At 38.3% G+C, this 16,625-nt stretch overlaps 1 protein-coding gene across 8 annotated transcripts in view; it reads right to left on the bottom strand.

Moving 5' to 3' along the window:
- Positions 1–16,625, bottom strand: part of LOC108002596 (uncharacterized) — a 352,190-nt gene that overhangs the window by 201,203 nt on the left and 134,362 nt on the right. For 5 of the 8 annotated variants that reach the window (XM_062078870.1, XM_062078872.1, XM_062078873.1 and 2 more), the window contains one exon: positions 8,274–8,371. The exons of the other annotated variants lie outside the window; for them this stretch is intronic. The gene's annotated coding sequence lies outside the window, so the exon portion shown is untranslated. The remainder of the gene's footprint in view (positions 1–8,273; positions 8,372–16,625) is intronic. 8 annotated transcript variants of the gene reach the window in all.

Genomic DNA, 16,625 nt, shown 5'->3' with positions numbered 1-16,625 from the left:
GGTGGATCGAGTCGTCGGCAGCCTCGTTTCCTCGCTTCGAAAACAAGCTGTGGGAGTTTTCCGGCTTTTCTATGAATTTTAGTTAGTAGGGGGTGGAGGGGATGGGTTGATTGATCTGGGAATAGATGAATCGAGAGGGGAGGAGGGTTCTCCCCCTCCCCCTCTGGTGTCTATTTCTTTCGAATTTGAATTTTATTCGTGAATACGAAGGATAGGGTGAAATTTAATATCGTAACGCAAATTGACGGCAATTTTTATTGGATTCTTGAATTATTGCAAGTTTTTTTCACATTTTTTCCTACGAATTATTGTTATTATTATTGGGGGTGAATAGGGAAAGCTCGATCGATCCGGCTGAATAGATGAATTTCAGAGGGTTCGGAATCGTCGGTGCTTATTTCTTTCGAATTTTGTTTTCTTAAAGATAGGCTGGCAAATTAATATCGTAACGTACTAGTAATTTTGAGGATACATTGAAAGTAAACTGTGGAAGTTTTCCAAGTTTTTTATTATTATTTATTATTAATTAGATGAATGAGATAGCGAATTTGAGAATAGATGAATTTTAACTCTTAACGATGGGGTGAAAATTAATATCGTAATATAAATAAAATTCGACGTAACTTTGAGGATACGTTACATAAAATTAGATGGAAGTTTTCCAAATTTTTTATAATTATTACTAACTGGATTAAATGAATGAAATAATAAATTTGGGAATGGACGAATTTTAAATTCGAATGTTTCTTCTTTCGAATTTTAACTCTTAATGATAGGGTGAAAATTAATATCGTAACATACGCAGTATTCGTAACTTTGAGGATACATTGCAATTATAAGTGAAAGTAAAGCGTGAAAGTTTTCCAAGTTTTTTATAATTATTATTATGTTAATTAAACGAATGAAATAATGAATTTGGAAATAGACGATTTTTAGAGGATTCGAATGTTTCTTCTTTCGAATTTTAACTCTTAATGATAGCAATTATAAGAATGAAAGTAAACTGTGAAAGTTTCCCAAGTTTTTTATAATTATCATTAATTGAATTAGAGGGATGAGATAGCGAATTGTATGAAAGTGAAGATAAAATTTAATATTGTATTCGTAACATATTACAGTATTCGTAACTTCGAAAACATTTTTTATTGGATTCTCGAATTGCCGAAAGTTTTTCAGATTTTTCTATGAATTATTATCCGAGTTGAATAGGGGAAAAAAAGGAAAGCTCGATCGATCTGGGAATAGATGAATTTCAGAGGATTCGAATCGTCGATATCTATTTCTTTCGAATTTGAATTTTATCTCTGCCAGGATGAAATTTAATATTATAAACGCAACTAGTATTCGTAAATTTGCATTAAATTAGATGGAAGTTTTGTGGAAGTTTTCCACGTTTTCTATGATTATTCTATGATCCGAATTAGATGGATGAAAGAGATCGATCTGGGAATAAATGTATTTCAGAGGGTTCGAATTTGAATTTTATCTCTGCTAGGATGAAATTTAATATTTAACAACGCAACTATTATTCGTAACTTTGAGCACATTTTTATTGTATTCTTAAATAACTGGAATTTCAGTTAGATACCTAGAAAGTTTAATCCACATGTGTTCAACGTTTGCGTAATAAATTCCGGAAAACAGCAATAGATAACCGAGAGAGAGAAGAAAAATGTTGCTCCACCAATGTTTTTCTTCTTTTTTTTTTTTTTTTGTTTATTTTTTGGAAGAAATTACAGGAAAGTAGCGAAAGGCAACCGAAGGTTAAATCATTTCAAAAACAAAGTTAACCAGCGGTTCATTCCTACGAAAGGTTACACGAATACTTCTGATATTAGTTCGAAACAAAATTTCCGTGCTGTCAACTTTTCCAATAAAAACTTCGATCATCAAAATTAACCTTCTCAAACAGATTCCATTTATTCAATATTCCGACGAATATCAAAGGCTCGATACTTAAAAAAAAAACGGAATTCTTTTAGCATCCTGCTTCGCTAAACTTTTCCTGCACACGCCTTAATTTAATCACAACTTCGGTCACAACTTGGACGTAACGTATGTACTTACATTTTACGCACCCCCCTTTTCAATGAAAAAATGGCTAATAAACAATTGAAATAAAAGAAATTTCTTTTCACAGGCTCGTATTTCTCCAATCCATTCTCGATCCATATAAAGAATCCAATGGCGAATAATTTGACGAATAACCCAGTCCAAGAGAACCACTCGAGCACCACTTCACACTCTAAAAGAAAAAAGACCTGTTGCAACCGTCGATGTAGAATATCGCGTCACGAATAATAAGCTCTTCTCAAAAGAGCGTAGGAAAAGAAGAAGAAGAAAAAAAACAGTGTGTTAATTACCGATGAAGACGTCTCACAACACTCGGCCCAAACACGTGTCGAGGAAAGGATGCTCGAGGGTGTGAAGAAAGGAAGATGGAAAAGAAAAAGTCGGCTTAACTACCGACGACGATGACAGTCTGAAGATGTGGCAGAAGGAAAGAGAAAGAAAGAAGGGAAAAAAAAGAAAGAGAGAAATTCAGAAAGCCTGTAGGAATGTTGGTCGGGGATCCAAGAGGATTGGAGGCTTCTATTTGAGGATGTGCGCGTCGTTAGTCGGCGGTTCTTTAAAATGCAAACCGTGCGACATAACTAACCACTTCTGGGAGCCATGCCCGGGTCCAGACGTTGGGAAAAACGAGCAACATCGAGTCGGGGAAAAATAGAAGCGTAACAGAGTTCGAGCGGATCGCCGCCGCTCGCGAACCAGCGCCGTGTATTTTTATATCGACTGGGTCACTGCACTTTCTGCCAGAAGATCACTCGACTCGCTCGATCATTATTCTGCCTTTCGTATATTGCAGCATCGTGTAGTATAATAATTTTCTCTTGATTTTTGGGCCGAGGAAGAATTGGGTCGAAGCGTCGTTTAAGAAAAAATCAAATCATTTATCTTTCGAATGATTCTTTTAACAATAATTATGTCACTTGTTACTTTGTGTAACACGTTATGAACATATGGAGTAATTTTTAAGTATATCAGTGGAATTATCATTTCGAGGGTGAAATCAACTCTGAACTGTTTTTAAATACAATTAATGACTAGAATAGAAATTTTAAATTATAAAGTGATTAAATTTCAATGCTTCGTTTTACTCTACTGTGAAAAAATATTTCCAGGCAAAGTATAATATAAGCGAAATATTGGAAATTGATTGAAAATAAATCACTTTGTGCACAATGCATTATATTCTCCATACGCATAACCTATAAATTTTTCAAGATGGCTGAATTTTTCTGTAAGAATTTTATGACTAATTATACAATTGTATCCATACGCGAGAAAATATATTGAATTCGACAAAATCTCGACCATTAATTGCAACACTCTATACGCGCTGCTTCATCCACTGAAATTAAACTTTAAACCAAGAGGAAAAAAAAAAAAGCCTTTATAATTTGAAACGCTAACGCTATTAACGGACCAAATTTAACCGGTGTTTTCCAATTTTAGTGGCAATTTCTAAAAATAAAATCCACCCTCCCCCCCGCCGATTCACAATTCCAATTAAACGTTGCCTGGTCGGCCGGTTGAAAATATCCCGGTTTAGCGTCTCTTTAACCGCCATTTTCACGGAGATTTCTGTTAAGCAGAAATCGTGGAAATCCCGATTCGAATTTATTTTCCATTGTTCCGACCGTGATTCGCTTCAACGCTTTTCAAGAGCTCCGTTCGCGAAGAATTTTTCACCTTGGAGAGACCTTATTACCACCACCTGGCCTCCCTTCTCCCTTTATCCCTTTAATATATAAATTAACCGGCCGTAATGCGAGCGGGCCACCGCAACTACAATTTGAAACGTTTGAGGCGAAACAATTTCGAAAGCGAGGCCGAGCGGAACGAAACGAAACGAAACGTTTGCCCGGTTTTATGGCAAGTTCAAAGCTTTCCTACGTGTCGACAATACGTGACGATATTCCTACCTCTTTCACTTCCAAACTTTCCTACACCCATCTATTTTCGTTCTTACCTTCCCCCTCCCTCTCTTTCTCCCCCGATATTTTAGCAGAAGACCCCTTCATCTTGCAATTCTTCCTAGAGATGACCTCTCTAAAATTTTATTATTATTATTTTCATTTCTTCCTCAGAGCAAATTTATTCGCGTTTCGAAAACTTTTCCATGCTTGTGTCTATATTTCGATTAACCCATTCCACGAAGGGGGACGATAAAGCAGGTGGCTGCATTACCAAGAGATTCCACCGCAAGAGAATCGAATGGAATACTTTCGATACACCGCCCCCTATGCGTTGACCTAAATCCCGCTATGTATATTTGCGCCTTCCTTCCCAATTTCTTCGTTTTCCGGTTGGATCGCGACTTTTACCACGAATTTACGCGGATTACGCGCTATGGAACCGGGCTACGATTCGGATTCTTTTCGGATTCCGGGTGAAGGAGAGAGGGAGAGAATGAATTTGTGAGAGTGAATTCCTTCCACCTCTGGAGTTAATTACGCGCTCGCTTCGACGTTTCATCGTGTCTCTTTTGGAACGATCGGGACGAGAGAGAGAAGGTTTTTTGATTTCGAATTTCTTGTATCTTTTTAAACGCTCGAAATGGATCTCGATTAGAGAGATTAACTTTTTTTTTAATTTCCTATTCATTCCGTTTGAATGAATGTAAATATATAATGCGAGCAAAAGGATAGAGTTTCGATAATTTGAAAAAAAAAAAAAGGAAGGAAGAATGTTTCGAAGAGAATTAATCTTGGCAAATGTTTGTCGAAGTGGTCTGGAATTAATGAAAGTCTGATAATTAAATTTGAGATACAATAGGTGAATAAGGTTATATGTATCGAGTAATTGAATCGTCCGTTAACGAAGAATTAAAAAAAAAATTCTCCTTTTTATTTCTCAAACCAACGTATTATCTTTCAAATGTACTAAAGTTCTATGAATTGCAATGTACTTATGTGTTTGGCAAAATACAAAGAAAAGCTTCGAGCTCCGTTTCGAGGATATATCGAGATTAAATTTCAATCGAAAATACAAAGTTTGGATCTCTTTGGATTTCTCGACGTTAAACTATCCGATCTTATCTCTTCGGCAAAATATTATACGAGAAATAGTTCTGACATTGAGATTATTTGCTCCATACTCTGCAAAATTTAGGATCCCAGTTTTAAATAATACTAACTTCTCGTCATTGTTCCAATTTTTTTACCGATCCCAACTGAATCACCCTAGTGATCCTAGTAATGCTTCCAGTTCCGCTTCCTAAAAATCAATGAGGAGCAAATGACAAATTGGAAGAGAAATACAACCGTAATAGTGCAAAAGTGCAAAGTTTGGATCTCTGCACGGAGAATATTCAATCTTACACTTATGCTCGACAAAATATCATATTAGAAATATTTTGAAAACTTCAAAGTCTGACATCGAAATTATATCCCTTATAAAAACCAACTACACCAACATCGTAAGAAATTAAAACACAGTTCAAATTTCCCCTGTTCTACAATTTTTTACAAATCTCCAACTTCTTTAGTGATGCTCCTACTTTCTAAAAATCGACGAGTAAATGATAAATTGGAGGAGAAGCACAAATTATTATCCAATCTTATATCTATGTTTGGCAAAATATTATTATATATCCCTGATATAACTACAATTATCACTACAATTATCGTCAAGAAATCATTATTTAAAATCCAATTATCCGCAACACAGTTCAAATTTCCCCTGTTCTACAATTTTTTACAAATCTCCAACTTCTTTAGTGATTCCAACTAAATCCTCTTAGTGATTTTAGGATGATCTTTTCACTTCCACTTCCTAAAAATCCACGACGAGTAAAACGACGCATTAAATAAAACGAGAGATCTCCTTACCTTACATTTGGTAAAATATTATAGAAATACTCCGATATCGAGATTACATATACTCTGCAAAAATCTTATTTTCAAATATTGATCTTTACCAAGATCAACAAGAAATTATTATTTAAAAATCCAATTTTCCCCATCGCTGTTCCACAATTTTTTACAAATCATCCATCCACCATTTTTCAGTGAATCCTTAAATCTCCTTGAATCCTAAATTCCCAAGCGCGTCCAAGAATACAAGCACTCTCCTCCGCCCCGCCTAAACCACTTCCTAAAAATCGGCGAGTAAATGATAAAACGATGAAGGTTTCGGGAAGCAAGGTTTCTTGTGGAACCGTCTAAAATTCCAGCCGGGGGAAAGGGAGGGAGGCGAGCATTCGGGCGGATTAAGGGGCGGGGAGGGAAGAAAAACACGACGCGGATCATTGGCGGGAGATTTGGAGGAAAGCGGGGCGAGATTGGCCGGGAAATCCTCGGAGCATTACCGAATCGGTACGCGTGGCCGCGTGCGAGTTACACGGCCGCGCGGAGGAAAACAAAGAAGAAAAGGGATCCTATGAATTCGTGAGTGACTTCGGATATCACGTAACCCGCCGTCTGCCAGACGTTTCCTTCCCTCTACGAGCTCACGTGTCCCTGCCACTGCCTTCCCCCCTTGTTTTTATTCGCGTTTTTAAATCGAACATTCTTATTCTCGGCAGAATTCTTTTTTCGAGAGAGAGAGAGAGAGAGAGAGAGATAGAGAGTGGCAAAGTTCGACTCGAGATACAGACATCCCTTATTAATTTTTATCTTTGAGAATTTTTAGATTGGTTAATTGGTAATTAAAATTTTTTCCAATCTTCTTTCGTTTCGTTCTTTATACAGAAGAAACGCTTTTCTATTGTAAGTGTAATCTGATTTGATTAATAGAAAAGATGAGAGAAGGAGATTTTTCAATTCTTGAATCTGTACTTTTGAAGAGAAAAAATATCTTGTCGATCGAACGATGATGTTCGAGGGTGAAAATTCAGAGGGAAGGAATACGTTTCGAAGTCACCGGCCGCGGAATGCAGAATTTATCAAGGGTTGGGGGGAGGAAGACCTTGCTGTTCCTTCCCTCGAAACGAAGGAAAATTTCAGTGAAAGAGAGACATGAATTTTCATTGGGAAGTCGGACGATAAATTCTCTGTACGCTCGCCTATTATGTAGATAATCGGGCGACAGAATTTACGTAGACACGAAAACGAAGCCGTTGCGGTGCTGGAATACATTTGCGCTCCCGCGTTTTTAAACTTGCTCCTTTCACGCGCGCGCAAAATTATCTAAACCGTGCTCTCCGCCTCTTCAAATTGAATGTTTAAAGGAAAAATTCGAGATTCTCTTTGAACAGACTCTTGTAACGCGCAAGATATTAAATATATATCCTCGATATTTCGTAAGTTTTCATCTCTTCGATTCCTCTGCAATTCGTTTTCCCATCCATACCCTCCTTTAATGCAGCGAACATTTAAATGTACAGAGTGTTCTCGAGTATCTTCATGGGTTGATTCGAGGCAGACAGAAAAATTGGTAAAACAGAAAAACGAGCGAGTTGATGTGCTTCTTTTTCAAATCGCAAGCAATTGAGGCTCGACGAAGAAATAGACTTTCGAGCTTGCTTAGACAAATATAATTAAATCCATCCTAATAACTTTTGGTTTTCGTTTAGAAAGTGGTGATACGAACCGAACTTTACCTTCTCGTAAAGGAATTTCTTCTGATTTCGTAATAGTCTCTTTTTTTATTGTTTAATTACTTATTCGTGATTATACATCTACACGTGATTACGAGTGATAGATAGATCGAAGACAAGAATAAATTCCAAAAGAAAAGAATAAAAAAATTTACTCTCTTTTCCTCTCTCCTCCTCTCTAACCCAATTTTACATACTCGTAAGAGATGCCGGCAATGTGGGACGAGAAAGCCTCGTGGAAAAAAAATTTTTTCTCTCCCCCTCTTTGTTTGTCGTGATTCGTGACTCGTGAAAAAAGAGAAAAAAGGGGGAGGAAAAATTATGGAACGTGCCTCGTCATTTCGCGGCTCGCGAACGATAGGCAATTACGACGCATTTCTCTCTCTTTCTCTCTCTTTCTTTCTTTCTTTTTTTTTATTTACCTCCACTTTCGAAATTTTGCAGCTCGCTGGAAAATAGGGTGAACGCGCTTCCAGCGAAGAGGAAAAGCGTTCGTTCGTTCGTTCGTTCGTTCGTTCTCGCGACGTTAGCTCGAGTTACCACGGCCGACATTCCGAAACAATAGACGATGTTCCGTGGGAAAATTAAATTTGGCGATTTCTCTCGTTCCAAGGAAATTCCAAGATTTCCTTTGGGAAAAATATTCGAGAGACGGGGATGAGGTACTCACCTTTCACCGCGGGATGGTTAGTCGCTCGTCCAGGCGAATATGTTTGCAGCTTGTGGGCTTCGTGCTTCGAGGGGGTCAACGATCATTGGTGGTTTTTCCTGAAATTTACGCGAAACTTAATTATATACAAAACAGTTGAAGTGAAAGAATCGTGTAAATTATTCTACAAAAATTATGAATGAATTCTTTGAAGGAATACAAATCTTTTTATATAATGATATTTGAAAATGAATTTTCCGACAAATCAAATTGAAACTGTATATTATACCATACCGCTTCTTTCCAAAGCGATTGATTTGTATCATTCGTTCGAACGAGCAAAATTGGAACACAGAAAGAAAGGGAGAGAGGGAAGTAACGTTAAGAAACGGTAAGCAGAAAGGATGAATTTTCACGAGAAAGAAAATCGTCTCGCTCTGATTCGGGAAATATCTCGAACGTTTCAACTTCTTGTTGTGTGATTTTTGTGAAAAGAAAAAAAAAAAGAAACACCAATGTCCGAGAAAACGTGGAGATTTCGAGAAAAAACTTCCGATTTCGGCCAGCATTGATTTTATTATCCCCTGTTCGGGAACCCAATATCCGGCGAAAACTGCTTAAAGAACGATCTCACAATTAGACCTGTGCTTAAGCGAGGAAAAAAAATTCCTCCTTTCGCACTGATAAAAAGAAGACGATAAACAGTTCCACTGTACAAATTTTTTTATTTTATTTTATTTCTCTTCTTCGTACGATTTCAAGGCAAATTTTTTCTTCCAAGTTATATACACGAATTGTTTCTCCAAGAATTGTTTCCATTAAAATATTTTAACCACTCTTACGCATTTATTCCGAACGATGTCGACAATTATTATAAATTCGAAAGTGTTTGGAGAAATATTCGTGTTAAATATACGTATAATATATATTCGTATATTCGTTCCTGAAAACTATGCAAATTCTTCTTCCAGCAATTTTCGCCAATTAAAAATGACACCGCTCGTTCCGCTCTTCTCTCGAGTTATACGTAGACCCCTCTCTTTCATTTCTTCTCTTCATTCCCATGTCGTTCCATGATATTTTAAGCGCGAGCAACGCACGTGAAAACACACGCAGATAAAAAGACATTCTTACCGGACGAGATATGCGACGTCTACGAAACTTCGATGGCGACTGAGAGAACGACGGCGATTTCAAGGGTATGTTAAAGACACATTAATTTACATCTGTGAAATAGCATGAATCTGGATCATTCGACGAACAATTGCTTCTTTATCGAGTAAATGGAATGCAGAACGTTTAGATAAAAATAATAAGAGAGGATATTATTCTGTGATTGTTAAAAAAAATTGATCTGCTTTTATTAACCAATAGCGCGTCGTTTGGCCATTAATAAAATGCGAATACTTTTATGCAAATTAAAAATATTATTTATTATTTCTTTTCTTCTAGTAATTTTATAACTCTTTGTCTCGTCTTATAATCTCTATCGAGTTCACAAAATAGTTTCTGATTAAAAAATCGACCTTAATGATATCAACGAAGCGCAATAATTATATTCTTCTTATTACATTCATTACTCCTTTCACGCAATCCTTTTTATATACAGAATCACAGAATGCGCAAACAAACCCGTCTGATTTTCAAAAACGTGCGCACAATTAAACGAACAGCACGTCCAAACGTCAGAGTCGGGGCTCATCAATTGATCCGCTCATCGAAACTCGCTTTTACATTCGTGGCCAACGTATTTTAATTTCTATTAATAAAATCGCCTGGAACGTGATCAACCCAAGTTGCAACGAAATTCTATCTGTGCGAACAATAACATCGTGAATATAGTCTGAACGCGATAAATGAATAAAATGTACACCGATGCTTTTAATGATAGTGACATCTAGTAACTCCTTGCCCATGGAAGATTGTTTCGTCTTCGTGAAAGAAGCCACAAAAAGATACGCCATCTAGCTTCGTGATAATTTCCATTTTATTGTCTAATTGGAAACACGAACACTGCTGTTTACGATATATTCCCTGGAATATCGCACAAATATAAAATATCAACATGAAAACGACGCTTAAAGATAAAAAGTTCATAGTATGGAACGCCATCTAGCTTCGTGATAATTTCCACTTTATTGTCTAATTGGAAACACGAACATCGTTTATGACATATTCCTTCGAGCAAATGTGAAATATGAAAACGATATTTAAAGACAACAAGTCCAAGACATGAACGTCATCTAGCTTCCACTTTATTGTCTAATTAGAAACACGAACGTTCATGATATATCCCTTCGAATATCACAAATATCGTCCTCAATACGAGGACAACGCCATCTAGCTTCGTTATTATTTAGTTGGAAACATTGTCGTTCGTGATATATTTCTTCGAATTTATCAATACACATTGTGTGAAATATAAAATATTGTTTTATCTTATTAGAAAGAGACGCTGTATATTCGTAGTTTAATGTAATTGGAATACGTTAAATATCGTAGTCAGTTTCAAAGAAGCGTATTACGACGATGCAATTCTAAAGAAGAAATTCAATTCGGGAAACTTTTAAACAGTTTCGGGGAAACTGTCACTACGTATAAAAAATATCCAACCTGGTAATCTTGCGAGAACATTTTCTTACGAAACTTAAACTTTTTGGCACTGAGACTTCTCTTGCATTCAACGGTACAATTAAGGAATAACGCTCGTGGCCGGACCGAGAGCACTGATTTTCTCTCGTTTTTCACGCTCTGCATGTTTCTTCTGAACAACTGCTGAACCCGCCTCACGGCGATTTGCCGCGGAATAAGTTGGAAAGAAGGGCAATCTCATCGTTGGAGCTCGTAACGAGATAAATCATCAATTTGCCGATTAATAATCCACGCGAGAACGATTGCAATTAATATTCATCGAATCTTTAAAATTTGATCAAAAATATACACTGGAAGCTACATACGTATGTTTTGTTCTACATCTAATTGTACCTCGACAAGCAGAAACAAAATTGAAAAATTTCTCAAATCATCGATATTTTCCTGCAAGCAATTTCTCTTTCATATTTTTGATCGCTTTATGCAAACCATTTTGCACGAAATATAATTTTAATTGTATTATTTAAATACACCGTATCTTTTTCGACAAGACAAGGGAGCAAATTAGAACTCGCACGTATCAATTTTCCCGAGTATTCAGGCTTGATTTATCAAACGACCTGTGAAACAAAACATCGTATCATCCACGAGGATAATAATTAGAACGCGCGATACACCTCGTGAGAGAAGAATTCACGTCGATCCTCTGATCACGGGTCCCTTGTATCGAAGAAAGGCTCGTTAATTGAACGCCGGGGGCAACGTCTTGCAACCGAAAATTAGTTCGGTCTTCCAACCCATCGCTGAACTTCAACGATCCACAAAGAGACTAACCTAAGACCAACTTAACGAGAGCCGAGAAACGGCCGGAAATCTAAATTTCGCGAGACGCATAAACCTTTAATCTATCGCCACGCGGCAATTTACTCGAATCAAACTAGCGCCATCTGCATCCAACAAGGCCACCGTCTGAATGTATCAACGTTCGTTCCAGCAGTCTCCAAATTTTATTTTCCTCCATCCTTTTTCGATCTATCACAGGGATAGATGGCACAATTTCTTCAAAATTCCAAGCAAACGAGAGTAGATATAATACGATATTTCTGCCACGATTCAAACTGACGCAAGGCAACCCGACGTGCACGCGACAAACACCAGGTATCCGCGGTTTTTCATCCGCGATCTGCCGATGACAGCGATTACACGCGGAATAACAATGCATGCGGACAGATTTGACTTCGTTCGACGTAACGTAATCAGCAAAGCACACCTGGCGGGGGACGAGTTTATTTGATATAATGCGATCGATCGTGTGCAGGCTAGGGGCGAACCGGTCGAACGTGAATCCAGCTGGGCGGATTAGCGAATCTGGCATATATATGTATATAATATATATATATATGAATATATACACACACACACACATGTGTGCGTGCAATATTTAAGCCTCGTTAAACGCATAATTTCAAATCGGCCGTGGGCTTCGCGTCATATGTTATTGATAACTGTAGTCGCGGACGCGCGGCTCTCTGTTGAATAATGCGCGGATTACGCGGTCTAAACTAAAGCAAACGTCGAATAATTAACAAGACACCGAACCCGCTTTGAAAGGCGGCCGCAAGAGCTCCTGGCGGACCCGCGAGCGTTGCGCTTCGGCCTCATTAACTATACAACTCCCAGTCTCTTTGACGCGCGCGAAGAGATTGATGAGTCGGGCTCCGACCGATTAGAGGCAGTGATTAAGAAACCTCGAGCGTGCGTGCAAGTGTCTGTGCGGTGCCTCTTGCTCCACCAAGGCATCCTCTCTTCCGTTGTCGATCCGTGATCGATCCATTTCCTCCTCGTCGATATCCAACAGACCTAATCGGGCAGACACTTTGCGCCCCGTTACCGTCTTCATTCTCGAACATAACATTGGGATTCCTTTCCTTTCTGGGAACAATAAAGGGAATGATAGAGAGAACAACGATTTGGACGGTCTTTTTTTTTCTCCTTGTAAAAATTATTGTATTTATTTCCCGCGTTTCTGGGAAAGAGGTGTGATAAAGACATTCGGTGGTAATGGAAGAGCAAAGATGAAAGGGGAGGGAGAGAATTTTTCCCCCTTTTTTACTTTCATTTGCGCGGGGACTGTAATTCGGCTCGTTTCGGAGAGCCGAAGCTAGATGGCTTTTACGACGCTCGATATGACCGGTTTTACGATTCTGATTCCGACTACGATGAGCGAAGCACGGTGAGAGGGAGCGTGGGATCGGTATCGCGAGCGTCGTTAAACGTGTGAACGAGCCGAGCACGTAGGTGTCTTAAAGGGAAATCAGATAATTGAATAACGGTTGGATATTCAAAATTTCCGCGTCGAGGCTCTTAACGATTCGCGCGAATCGATGATATTTCATTCAAGGATGTTTCAGAGTAAACAATAAAGGTAATAAAGAAATTAGTGCGAATATCGTAGATGCAAATCTTAGACATTTCCAAATACAAGATTCTCAATTCTTCAAAGAAATAATTCCAATTACCCGGATTCGATATCTCTGGAACTTTTATTTAAAAGAGAAACTATATATAAATATACTCACCCTTAAACCCGATATTTCTAGATTCTGGTCACCAAATACTATCGCAAATACATACAAAAAAAAAGAAAAAGAAAAAGGAAAGGAAGAAAAAAAAGATCAGACGAAAAAGCAAATCAGAGTTAATCTTTAAAACTACCTGGCCTCTAATCAAAGACTCAACTGTCCAAACAACCATCCCCTATTGCTCACCGGGAAAAGGGAGAGGAGGGGAGGGGAATAGAAGGAAAATAGTATATCGACAATTTCAATTTCCAGACTCGCGATCAAAGAAATACTCGTCGGCGGGATGGCAAGGCTTTGATGTCGTCCACGTGCAACGCGACAATTTCGCAGTTAACCCGCGAGCCCCGTCGATCGCGACGATGACAAGAGTTATTTTCTGTCTGACAGGTGTCGGTAGAGCGCCGATCGTTTTTTTTTCCGTTTTTTTTCCTTTTTTTTTTTTTTTTAAGCTCGCTATACGAGAGGAGGGCCAATTGAGCAGACGTTGCGTGTAACGCGTCTAGGTGAATATGCCGGACGCGTTATTTTGCATATAGAAAAACCTGCGCGCACGCGTGCGTGTGTAACAACAACAACAACAATGAAAGAAAGGGAGGAAAAAAAAAATCTGCGGTCCGATACCGGGGAACGATCAAACCGATGGACCGGCAAATATTTCTCGCTGCCGTCAGTTTTATCTCGCCCGCACAGTGATTTTTATAGAGGCGAAATTTCGTTATAAACATTCGCAAGAAATAACACGATGCGAACGAGAGACGATTCGTTTTGTTACTTTTAAAGGGTTAAAGGCAGCCTTTCGAATTTTTACAAAAGTTCGTACAAATTTATTATCGTACAAATTTTCGTTCGGATATTTGTATCACTTTTATTCTCGTCGGTACTGTTAATAGTTCCAAGAAGGGCGGATTCTGAGGGCGTGGATATATTTTTTGTCAGCCGATACAACTTGATATTCTCTACGAGAAAACGTTGATCTATTTTAGCCCACTCCGTGTCATGAATCATCCAAAACGTTAATCATCTTCACGTGTCCTCCTGTGTATCCAGTTACGGAAAGAAGTAATAGGACGAGGATACACTCTTGCTGAAACCATTCAACTCTGAACAATTTTTACCAATGTAATAACAATGGCAACTGTGTTAATGAGAAACTCTATACATTTCATTCTAATCGCTCGGATGGACATTCGCGATACACGTGTCGCGTTATTCTTTAATTTCAATTCCCCTTTCCCTTCTTCTTTTCATACTTTCACAGCGATTAAATAGTTACGAGGAAGATTATACGTAATCTTGCTAACACCCGACCCCATTCATTCCTTATGCTCAACTCCTCTCAGGAGTTCCACATTTATAAAGGGGTCATTCTATTCAAATATCAGGGAGCGGTGTGTGGAAAAAAGGTGTGCGCATATCAGCCGGATAAAGAGAGCTCGCTGTCGCGTGGCTGTCCAGCGTGAAGAGAAGTTGTTTATCTGGGCGATTTAATTAAGTCCGCCGCTAATTCGATGGACGTGTCCCGAGCAACTAACGAATTACGGTCGCCATCTGCACACCGGATTAGTAGGCACGTCGTGCGCACAGCTACTGCCCGGCTAAGGAGCGTGTATCGTGTGCATGAATGTGCTAGTAATTAACCGCAATTGTACAGACAACCCTCAAAACGCGCCGCGAAACGCTACTGTCGCTTTATCCACCTTGTGACGCATCACGGTCCACCCCATTTAGGATTCCTCGCGCCATGCCCACCGATACCGCTCATTCACAGCGGATGAACGCGAGAGTTCGATAGAAAGAGTTTAATTCTTGTTCAATCGAATTCAATGGAACGGGTCTGGAATTGAGGTCGAACGAAAAAGGATGAGCTCGATAGCGAAAGAGTTTAGATAATCATTTGTTCAATGGCTTTGAGCCATAAGACGCGAAATGTGTACTTTAAATTTTTCTTGTAGGCATTGTTTATACACAAACACAATTAAGTTGATACGAAATCTGAATGGATGAGGATTTAGGATTTAGGATTGAGATTAGGTCGATCGAGACATCTGAACGAACGAGTTTAGAATTGAGGTTAGGTCGATCGAAGAAGGCGATAAAGAATTTTATAAACAAGTTGATTGTGATGAGCTGAGCTCGATAGAGAAAGAGTTCAAATAATCAATCATTCAATGGCTTTGAGCCATAAGACGCGAATGGACGAGTCTAGGATTGAGGTTAGGTCGATTATGAAATTGATTGTGATGTACTTTAAATTTTTCTTGTCGGTATTGTTTATACACAAACACAATTAAGTTGATACGAAATCTGAATGGATGAGGATTTAGGATTTAGGATTGAGATTAGGTCGATCGAGATATCTGAACGAACGAGTCTAGAATTGAGGTTAGGTCGAACAAAAAAGCATTATAGAGAAGTTGATTGTGATGCACTGAGCTCGATAGAGAAAGAGTTCAAATAATCGTTCATTCAATGGCTTTGAGCCATAAGACGCGAATGGACGAGTCTAGGATTGAGGTTAAGTCGATTATGAAATTGATTGTGATGTACTTCAAATTTTTCTTGTGGTATTATTTATACACAAACACAATTACGTGTTTGTGTATAACCAATACGAAATCTGAATGGATGAGGATTTAGAATCTAGAATTGAGGTTAGGTCGATCGAGACGTCTGAATGAACGAGTCTAGAATTGAGGTTAGGTCGATCGAAGAAGGATTATAAAGAAGTTGATTGCGATGCACTGAGTTCGATAGCGAAAGAGTTTAGATAATTCTTGTTCAATGGCTTTGAGCCACGAGACGTCTGAATGAACGAGTCTAGGATCGAAGTTTGTACACTCAATTACGTTGATTAATAGTTCGATAACGAAAGAATTTAGATAATTCTTGTTCAATGATATTGAGCCACGTGATATAAGACGAATGGATTGGGATTGGACGAGTCTAGGATTGAGATTAAGTTTCTAAATATACGAGATATTAGTCAGAAAAGGATTATTGAAGTTGTGATGTATACTTTGAGCTATCCAAGAACTTTGAATTTTTCTCGTCGATTAAGATGTTGCATAAAATCGTTAATCGTTACCAAACAAGAATTATTTGCACAAAGTTGCAATTTAATGTTTTTATATTCCGACGAATCGATCGATAAACCGGAAATATATTTAAAGGAATCGTTCAAAATAATTTTACCTTCATA

The sequence above is a fragment of the Apis cerana genome, linkage group LG8, assembly GCF_029169275.1.
Source record: "Apis cerana isolate GH-2021 linkage group LG8, AcerK_1.0, whole genome shotgun sequence".
NCBI classification, from domain to species: domain Eukaryota; kingdom Metazoa; phylum Arthropoda; class Insecta; order Hymenoptera; family Apidae; genus Apis; species Apis cerana.
Note: the sequence above shows the minus strand (reverse complement) of the source record. Positions and strands in the feature narration are given on the sequence as shown.